Source organism: Notamacropus eugenii, chromosome 5 (genome assembly GCF_028372415.1).
Source record: "Notamacropus eugenii isolate mMacEug1 chromosome 5, mMacEug1.pri_v2, whole genome shotgun sequence".
Lineage (NCBI taxonomy): Eukaryota > Metazoa > Chordata > Mammalia > Diprotodontia > Macropodidae > Notamacropus > Notamacropus eugenii.
The window spans coordinates 213,909,526-213,920,643 of record NC_092876.1 but is presented as its reverse complement, the minus strand read 5'-3'; the positions used below and the strand labels follow the sequence as shown (position 1 = coordinate 213,920,643).

Below are 11,118 nucleotides of genomic sequence, written 5' to 3'. Positions count from 1 at the left end.
GGCTATTCTATGTCCCATCCTGGTCTACTACATATGGACTACATTATGCTCAGTGTGCATATAAAGGGATAATGACAGTTTGGAGTGCATGTAGAAGAACTTGCCCAGCATGGTGATAGAATTAGAGGTGATACCATGATTCAGTTAGTTAAACTAGGGATATTCAATCTAAAGAAAAGAAAACTTTGTTTTCTTGGTCCATACTTTCATATAGCAAGCCTTTTAATCATATATTTTGATACTGTGGCCAGAGTTGAGTACAAGAGAAAAATTCTATCCATCAAGATAAATAGTTACTAAGAGAGCACAGCGATTCATATCATGCTGATTGGGTTTCTACAGAATATTGCTGTGAACGTTACAGGTCTTTCAGGTCTTTTTGGATTTCCCACAAGGTATTTGCATTCTTCTTGAGTTGAGCTACCTCATCATCTTTCAGCCTCTGGTTGATAATGGTGCTCAGTCCTCAGGCATTCAGAATATGTGGAAGGCTATGGAATACTTCATTCTTGATGCCATAAATCCCCTTCACCATAGCAGATACAGGATGAATCCTGGAGAGACTTTTTATCACCTCAATAAGATCAGCAACACTTAATCCAGTATCCCAGTTAGTGTATCCTTTGAGTTTGATCACTTCATAGGCACTTTCAATCACCAACTTATGAACTTCCTTCCAGTTTTCACTGTCATTGTCAGTTCCCAGTTCTGGATTCAGGTCTTAGAGGGAAACACCTGCCACATTGACTCTCTTCCACATGGCCACACTTGAGTCTCCATGTTCTCCAAGGATCCAGCCATGGAAGTTGCTTGGATGGATGCCAAGTTTTTCAGAAATAAAATAGCAGAATCTGGCAGAATCCAGATTTCATCAACTATCAATCACTGCGTGCTTTGGCAGGCCACTCAGTTTCCAGGTGACATATGTAAGAATATCCACCGGGTTGGAAACCACAATTATGACACAGTCTCAGCTATACTTTACAGTCTGGGGAATAATAAATTCGAAGACATTCACATTCCTTTGTACCAAATAGATACAATTCTCTCCTTCTTGTTAGTGGACTCCTGCAGTGACTACAATAATCTTGGAACCAGCAGTGACAGAGTAATTTTTATCAGCCACAATTTCAGGAGTTTGAAGAAATAAGCTCCCATGCTACAGATCCATCATCTCTCCTTTGAGTTTGTCTTCCGAAACATCAATAAAGGAAAGTTCATCAGCAAGACTCTGCAAGTATACTGACAGCACAGGCCATACCAACTTATCCAACACTCACAACAGTAATCTTATTGTCTGGGGCTTCTGCCCCCTCTTTTGCAAATAGAACAATCAGTTTTTCTTTAAGAGTAGTCATTTTCTTGTGAACTGATGCAAAGTGAAGAGAGCAGAACCAGGAAAATATTTTAGACAGTATCTACAACGTTATATAATGATCAACCATGAACAACTTGGCTTTTCTTAGCAATACAATGATCCAAGACATCTCCAAAGAACTCACGATGGAAAATGCTATCCACATCCAGAGAAAGAACTTCCAGAATCTATCTGTAATCTCATCCAGATCTTCTCATTGTCTTTTCTAGTATATAAATACCAATTTTTCTCCCATTAAATTGCACAGATTCACTTAAAAATCTTGCCTGCTACTATTGGTGATACAATAAACTTCCCTTTAACTGAAAGAAGTCTTGAGTGGTTGAATTCCTTCAAGGCAGAACCTTTGCACTCTTGCATTTCAGGGTTCCCAGGATCCCAAACTGTTGAGGTCAAGGGACCATAATGAGATTTAGGGTGGGTGCTCCCAAATTAATTCTACACAAGGCTTTTTTCAGCCAAAGTAAAATGAAGTTTATTAAAGATTCACCATATTGAGCTGACTCTTAAGAAGCCTAAGCATTTGTAACACTTATATTGACAAGTGTGCAAGATAGAATCTCAGCTAAACAGAGTCAGAGCTAGATTGAATCTGAGTCGGAAGAGAAGGGGAGACATGGTACAGAGGCAATGTGGTATGCTAGAAAGAATGTTGCACTTAGGGGTCAGGGAAAATTTGACTTTGAACATCACTTTTGACACTACCTGTGTGTCAATAGGAAAGTCATTTAAGCTCTTAGTTCCTCAACTTTGTCATCTATAATGTTAGAATAAAAATATTTACATTATCTACTTCACAGTGAGGATTATTGGGAAGATGAAAATTTATATATAAAGAGTTTTACAAACCTAAAAACAAATATTATTATGACAACTGTCCAAGTGCTTTCAGGATTGTCATATGAAAAAGCATTAAACTTGCTCTTCTTGACCTTATAGAGCTGAACTGTGAGCAATGTATGGAAGGAAGGAAAGGCAGATTTCAGCTCAACGAAAGGAAAAATCTTCAAAGTTTTAGAGTTATTGAAAGGTAAGATGGACCATCTAAAAAAGGCAATGAAGTTCCTATTTCTGGAGGCCTCTGATTTACACAGCCTAATCTAAAATGTTGCAAAAGGGATTTCTGTTAAGGAATAATAGGTTGGACTAGATCACACAAGAGATGCCTTCCTACCCTAAGATGCTATGGTTCTGTGACCTTAGAATAAGGAATTTCATTTTACCTGTCCTTGTAATTTTATCACTTCTAGCATTTGTTTGACATGATTATGGATAGCTTCAATGATATTTCTCCTTAATTTCTTTTCAACATCAAAAATACGACTTACAATCAAGTTTTACTGAAGCAAACTATAATATACCTTTTGAAATTGCACAAATATTATAAACCAATCAGATATCAGGGAGCACTAACTCTGTTGTCAACTAGCAATTACAGAGGTTTAAGTACAATGATTTTTAAAGAAAATATATTTTCCTTTCTTTCTTTTTTCTTGATCTACATCAAGCTTGCTCACTTCGGCCAAAGTATTCTGGCTACCCAATGATAAAATTTCAGCGAGCTATAGATAATTTTGGAATTCAACTTTCTTCTATCCTTTATCTTAACAACTACTATGATGCACAACTAAACTTTTTCAACTAGGGACAGAATTCTAAGACTTGACAGGAAAATCTTGTGTTGTGAATGAAAAACTCTAAAGTTTTGTCCAGAGTTTAGACAAACTGTAGTCCTCCTGTAGGGACCTTGATCTTGAATGTGTTTATTTCATTCAAAAGATGTTGATGCTTGAAAGAATGAATATCATACTCTGAAAACTTTTAACAGTTGGTTGAAATCTACCTGAGTAGTGAGAGGATCTTTTCTTTCATAATAAAGCATTCTCTGAGAGGTTCCCAACATATACAGATAGTCATTAGAAGGTAAACTTTTCTTGGAGTGAGTATCGTGTCAATCATCATTTTCCTTGAAAACCTGGTTACCTTTTTCTCTGTCAGAAGCAGTTATCATCTTCAAAGCTATATCAAAACAGTGTTTGTTCTATGCTTTGATTTCACTCACACAGTGAATTCAAAGAAGACAGGTCTATTTCAGAGTAGAGAAGAGACTCTTTCTGATGTGTGAGTACTGTATTTGTTTTTGCATGTTTGAAAGCTTGATTTCATTGGTTACTGTGTAATAAAGTATTCCTAAATATAAGGGAATGTTTTAAAATGTGGAAAAATTCAGAATTCTGTATTCCATGCCTCATAAATATACATGCCCTGTATTCATCATTTTACATATAAAACTCCAAAAGGTTCATATAAATGTTATATAAAAATAATTCACTTCAAAGGGTTCAGTGCTTTCTTTTTTTTACCCAAACCTATTTCAATTTAAAAATGAAAAAGCAGATTTTAAATAACAATTTCTGAATATCTGGCACAAATGAACAAGTTTTACTTAAGAAAAAAGTCATTAGAAAGATAATGTTACTTAAGGTGCATTTTGCATTGAAAATATTTGACACCATTCACTGAAGATAAACAGATGCATGTGATTTACATATGAAAACCTATCAGATAATGCAAAAATTTGTATGTGAAATGCTTTCATTCACTGAATTAGGCTATGGTAATCTCTCTTTATATGAAAAGGAAAAATGATTACTAGAAATGTCTAAATAAATATTAATGTGATTATATTGTTTTTAAATAAATAAAAATTTAATGAAAAATGGAGGAAAACCATTTTAAAATAGAACTACTACTTCCAACTAATTCATCTGCCACGTTATTAGAGAAGGATTGGAAAAATTCAAGGTGGCATCTAAGAAGATAAACAAATCAGCAATCTGTTTTTTATTTTTGGTTCTATTTTCCTTTGTTTTGTTTTAGGTATCATTTTCTCAGGCCAACCTTTATCAGAAAAGGAGGACATAGGGAATATTAGTGTATAATTTTTCCTGTTTGTGAATCTTTTTAGGCAGTGGAGGAGGGGAGAGACTAGAGAAGCAAATATAGTTGATAAACTTTCAAAACTAGGTTGAGCTAAACAAATATGAGTGGGGCTAAATTTTTCCTGTATAATTTTCTTCAGTATGTTCCACTCTCACCTTCCATAGTTGTTTGTATCTGATTTTTCTCCATTTTTCACATTTTTCCTGTTCTAATATGCTTTCTAATTTTATAAGTATCATTCCTAGAAAAATGGATTCAATGACCTAAATGAATCTTAAATACATAATTCAATTCAATTTTCACTCTCTTCCGAATAAATTTTTGAGAACCTACTGCTGTTGTAGGGAATATCCAGAATAATAAGCCTAGTCTTAGATATTCTGGAGGCCTAGAATAATATAGAGTCAGGTTTCAAGTGGTACATAAACTAAAAATAAATCAACTGCATCCCTTGGTAGTGACATAGTCCCAGCATGGTGCTTAATAATTACCATCAAATTGGGAATACAAAAGAAAACATTTAAGAACAATGTATTATATTCAGCATGATTAATTGCCAAACAAGTAACACAGATCATTGATGTGGAAATCAAATTAGATATTTATTTTATATCACTAATTTTTTTTTTTTGTAAGACATCCACCTAAATCTGCTTCTCTTCACAAACAGTACAAATGTACAATCATATAATATATGTTCAAAATTGGGGAAACCAACTGAGCAACTAGATGACACAATAGATAGAGTGCCAGGCCTGGAATCTGGAACACCTGAGTTCAAGTCCAGACATTTACTAGTTATGGGGAAATCATTTCTAACTGTTTTGCCTCAATTTGCTCATCTGTAAAATGGAGATCATAATAATACTTACCTCCCCGAGTTGTTGAATCAAAGGAGAATAATTTCAATGCATTCAACACCATGCCTGGCTCCTAGTAAGGGCTTTCTAAATTTAGCTATTATTATTTTCAAGCCCTTATAACCTGGTCCTTTCCTACATTTTCAGTATTTACAGCTTTGCTGTAGTTTACTCTTCTCTGAATATTCAATAATGTAGTGACACAGACCTTGCTATTTTTTACATGTGGCAGTGCACTTCCCAAGGTCTTGCATTTTCATGTTTATCGCCCATTCCTGAAATGCTCTCCCTCCTTGACTGTACACTAGTGCCTCTGGCTTCCCTGGCATTCTTCAAGTCCCAGCTCAAATCTTGCCTTCTATAAGAGATCTACTCCAGCAACATGACTTCCTCCTGCTGCTAGTGCCTTTCCTCTAAGACTAGATGCTGTATATATCATGGAGGTATGAGGTAGTTTTATGTTGTCTCCCCCATTAGACGGTGAGCTCCTGAAAGGTAAAGACACTAATTTTTTTCTTTTTTGAATCCGTAGTATTTGTTATGTACTTAGCATGCAATGAATGCTTAAAAATGTTTGTCAATGACACTTGATAAGATACTCCATTATCTCTCACTGCAGGAACTTTAACATAAAAACTATTATGGAAATAATTGCAACTTACACAATTATATGTGTTATATATGTGTTAGAGATAAATTAGAGAAACTCAAGGAAGAGCTCAAGTTCCTCCAAATTAAATGGCATAAAAGAGAATGATAAAAAATATATGTTGCAAACTAGAGTTCAGAATTAAGAAAACAAAGAGGGCAAATAGATATAAATTACAGAAAAGCCTGATGCTTTTTGATATATACATAGATAAATGGATACTCACACATCTTTGCAGTTATGTTAAAGCATAAAACTTCTCTTTCTGTTTTATTCATTCACTTATAAATAAATATAAACACATGTATATATATAGATACAAACATACATTTTGCCTTTCATTTTCTTAATGATATATAAGTATTCATATATATTTATAAATATGCATTTTAAATTAACATATATGTATATGCCATTAATACATTCTTTACAATGATAGTAAGGAATTCTAGGATTATAGCTAAGTTGCTGAATAAAACCCATCTTCCCTTAATCTTCTATTTAGCAAGATAGGTGACCGATAAACAACAACAAAAAAAAAAACCATAGAAAAGGAGAAAGGACAGAAAAGCTCTCAAAGAAAATTCTAGCCCATATGGAAAATGACTCAGGATTATTTGAAAATGGTAATTAAACATATATTTTCTTTAACTCAGCAATCTTGAATCTTTGTATAAACCCTGAGGAGGTCAAAGACAGAAATATATTATAAACTTTATTCTCTCTGTGTGTGTCTCTGTTTCTCTGTGTCTCTGTCTCTGTCTCTGTCTCTCTCTCTTTCTCTCTCCCTCTCTCACATGTGTGTATGTTTGTGTGTGTGTGTGTGTGTGTGTGTGTGTGTGGCAGTACAATTTATAATAATAAAAATCTGGAAGTAAGGAAACAAATGAGTGCTCAGTAGTTGGGATATGGTTGAAGAAACCACAATATATTGATGCAATAGAATACTATATTTAAGTTACAATAAAAATTAGAAATTCATAGAAACATGGAATGCTTTTTTGTTAATGGTACAGCATGAATAAAGTGACCCAAGATAACAATATACACTGTTACTATAATAGTGCAGGTGAAAAAATGATAAAATATGGTGAACTTAGGTCAAATATAGTGACCATCTTTAATCCTAGAGATCTCATAATGAAATACACGTTCTTCTTATCCATAAATAGTAAGGGGAGTACAAGTATTTAATGTTACATATGCTATTGGTAACTGGATCTTTTTTGTTTTATTTTTTAAAGGAATTTTAAAGAAATAATCATTATGTTAATACTTAATTTATTCACAGATGGGTAAAATAAATCTCAAAAACAGGGTTCTTTTTATAATGATTTCCAATTTATAATTTTTCTTATGGGGTCATTTTAGCACAAAAAAACCCTGCACTTTTGGTGACATAGTAGAGAAATCTGGGCAAAATTCCTTATTGTCCCATTATAGATAAGTAATCACATTAAGGGCATAAGAACATAACAAAAGAAGTTATCTTCTTCTGACTTAAAATTTTAAATTGACCTGGTAAACATCACCTGTCCATGTCACCTGGATGCTTTCAGAGAGGAATAAATAGATTAAGCTTATCAGGTGCCTTAGAATAAAGGGCATAAGGAGAAAAAGAACAGATTGGTCATCTGAGTAAACTGCTTTTATTTGTTCCAAGGGAAGTTTCTATGATAATGGCTATATTAAGAAATGACTGTGTTATATAATCAATGTTATAAAATAAGTGGTAATTAAAAATTTAATCATAGAAATCATTAAAAAGCATATCAAAGCCAATATCAGTAGTTAACACTCATAAATCTATGTTTTCTTGTCCACAAAATGAAGATAATGTACATATATACTAACAGGATATTCAACATATGTATATAATAAGGGAACGGAATCATTCTTTTCTAAAGAGCCATCCTCCAACAAATTTTCTCTCATACATATGTTAATATCACAGAGATTATATTTAGTAATTGAGGAAAGAACAGAGTTAACTTTCTTTAATGATGCTTTGATTAGAAATATCAAGTGAGATATCAGTCAAGTAAATGAGCATTTACAGAGCACTTAGGATAAGACAATATCTATACTGTGTTAGGCACTGAAGATACCAGTAGAAATAGAAGTAAAAAGAATACCAGACCTTGCCCTTGAGAAGATGACATTATAACAGAAGATGACATAGAACAGGAATCGGATGTTTGTTCAGCAAGGGTGATTGCCTCAACCATGGACAATGTTCAATATAGAGACTAAATAAAAATTAAATTAAAAATAAGACCAAAGAGGTATTTCCAGGGATTAATGAGGACCTACAGATGTTCCTCTTTTTCTCATACAATGTACTAATTGCATCAAAGCCTACAGAATTATAGAAACTGCTAAATGACCAGTTCCATATTCACTCCAAAGAATTTGGATATTCTCATAGGGGAAAGAAAAGTGGATGAAGGATTCCTATTGTAAAGACTTTGATATGGAGCTTGATTGACAGTTCGTAGAGCTTGTATCTTGGTTGATAGTGCAGGTGGATAGGACCAGAGCATTGCAAGAATGGAGAGAGATGGATTACATTTGAGAAAATACACAGCTCTTTCATTGACTTCAACTTCTTCCTGAAACAAAGGTCCATCATTTTCAATAATCCAATTGTTAAGCATTTATTAAGTGCCTACTATGTGGTAGATACTGTACTAGGTACAAGGCATCCAAACACAATTAATGAAACAATACCTACTCACAAGGAAATTATATCCTAACAGAGGAGAAAGCAAGGACCTATTTCAGTATAGAAATAGGAATTGAACTTGTGATTATAGTGTAGGTGTCAAGGTTGCCTCTCCCAATGTAGTTGCGTACTCTCTGTCTCTCTCTCAATGTCTTAGAGAATTGCCTAGAGGAATGTTGTCAAACTCAAATAGAAGTGGATCTTTGGGGCTTAACATACTGACTTAGAAAATTAACATTATTTCTGTGGTATTATAATTTATTTTATAAAATAATTTCCCAATTACATTTTCATCGGGTTCAGACTGCACTCCACAATCTTGTAGTTTACAACTAGCAGCTACGCTACCCCTGGCCTAGAGTACTAAAAGGTTAAGTGACTTTCCCAGAGGCACATCCCCACATGTGTCAAACTTATATAAGACCATGATCTCAGCTCTTCCTGGCTTCAAAGCCAGCTCTCTATTCATTACTATGTATAAAATAAATATAAGTAAATATTTTGGCATAGTTCTTTCAATGATGTGATATAATTGTGAGCCATAAAATGTCACAAATTGTGAAGAATCAGAACTTCAGGCTATCTGAAAGCTAATGGATGGATGTGTAGGAGGCATGACTAGATTGAAGTCTATCACCCCCAATAATTTGACATGGAAGCAGTAACCAAAATCAAGTTCAGGAAGATCAATTTGATCAAATTGACCAGAAGGTAGAATATGTGACGGGCATAATGTAAAATAAGCTTGGAAAGGCATACTAGAGAAAAATTTGTGAAGGTCTTGAAATGCTAAAATAGCATCTTGTATTTTATCCTAGAAGCAACAGGGAGACACTGTAGTTTCTTCAGCAGGGATGTGACATACACCTCTTTGGATAATTTTTTTCTCTTTATTGTCTTTTAAAATACTTTTTCCCCTGATTTTTTCAAGAAATACTGCATTCTTCCTGATAACCTAGACAGTTAGATGAACTTCCTTTAAACCTTTCACTTTTCCTTTCTGTAGGCACACTGGTTCATATTTTGTGTAGAAGTAAATTTTATTCATAGGGGGGATAGAGAATATGTGGGGATTATTCAGCTAGACCTTAATCTCTCTTTTTTAAAAGTTAATATTTTGTGCCTCATTTTTCAAATTTGTATTTGAAGTAAAACAATTATTAATTGAAATACAATTTTAGCAAAAAATTTTAGTTTCTTCAATTTCCCTGATATAACAACAACAAAAAATGTGTGCATTCAATAAGCATTCACCTTTAAAACAAAAATTCCCTAGATGCACATACTGAGGAAATAAACTGAACATGCTTTTGGTTTAGTTCTGGTAAAAACCAGAGTCCATTTTCTTCAAGTCACTGAAAATCCCTATTGACATCCATACTTAATGGTACTGAGAACCTCAGTTGTGGTTCACTTGTTGCCAGCTCTCATGACTTACGGCACAGTAAAATTATCTGTTTTGTGTCTCATTTCTATTCTTGCATTATCCTTTAAAGATTTTTTTCTGTCACTCCCAGCTTCTGGCCATAGACATTTTAAAATCACATTTCAGGAATGCCAGATATGCAATACATAGTACTAAATCATTTGTATACTATGGATTCAAGTAAAATCTTTTCTTGCCTTTACTCTTTCACTAATTTCATTAGTGTACATTTGTCTTAGCCCATGCCAACCTTCCTATTAGAGGGAGGAACCAAGTGGAATGTTTATATTAATTTTTCCCATATGGAGAAGTTGTATTAAGACCTGGATAGGCTTTTCTCATGGGAAACATTTTGGAATCTTGGGATTTTCTTAAAAATATGTGGGAAATGTCAATCAGCAATGATAAAATCTAAACCTCTTTCTCTGCTCATGATTTCCTGGATTCTGGCTCAAACATTTGAGCAAACTTAATTTGTCAGTACTCTAGTGGAGAAGACACAAGGGAAGAGGCTTGACCCATATTTCTGTTTCTAATTTTATATCTTTGTCCCTGAGCCTCAGTATGCTGAAGCATAACTTAAAACAATCCATTACAGCTATGGTATGCTAAGCACTTAGAGCAACACGCAGCAATCTGAAACGGTGTAGGTAGTCCTTGGGGTGAAAAAAAGAGTTACAGATGGTTTAGCATAGCCTCGTATCAAAGGGCAATGGTCAATCATGTACTATATACTGCATGGACAAATTCAGTGTTTTGCACAACCATGCCTACCTGTACATGGACCAGTAGGTCCTGCCTGAATGCAGAGAAGCACTCAAGGACTTTCAAAACCATTATAGTTATTGGACATTACTTCAGACACACAAGATAACATATTTCTGCCTACATGGGAATTAATTCTACCCATTCTTTGTTTTTCTAACTCACAAAAGGCAAGTTTTCAAAGCCAAAAATTCCTGCAAGTATAAGCTATCCTCATTTTTATGTTTGTGTTGCTGAAAGTCTGTAAGTCAAAATGATATCAAGTCTACTTTTTTTCCATAGGAAAGATGGAATCAGAGTTATCTTTGAAATGTATCACTTTGTTGAAGGGTATGATGGCAAACTTCACAAAAGAAACCATAAATATGACCA

General features: G+C 34.0%; 1 pseudogene; it reads right to left on the bottom strand.

Annotated features, from left to right (window-relative positions):
- Window positions 1-358: 358 nt before the first annotated feature.
- LOC140509090 (L-lactate dehydrogenase B chain pseudogene) lies at window positions 359-1,496 on the bottom strand (annotated as a pseudogene).
- Between the last annotated feature and the right edge of the window lie 9,622 nt (window positions 1,497-11,118).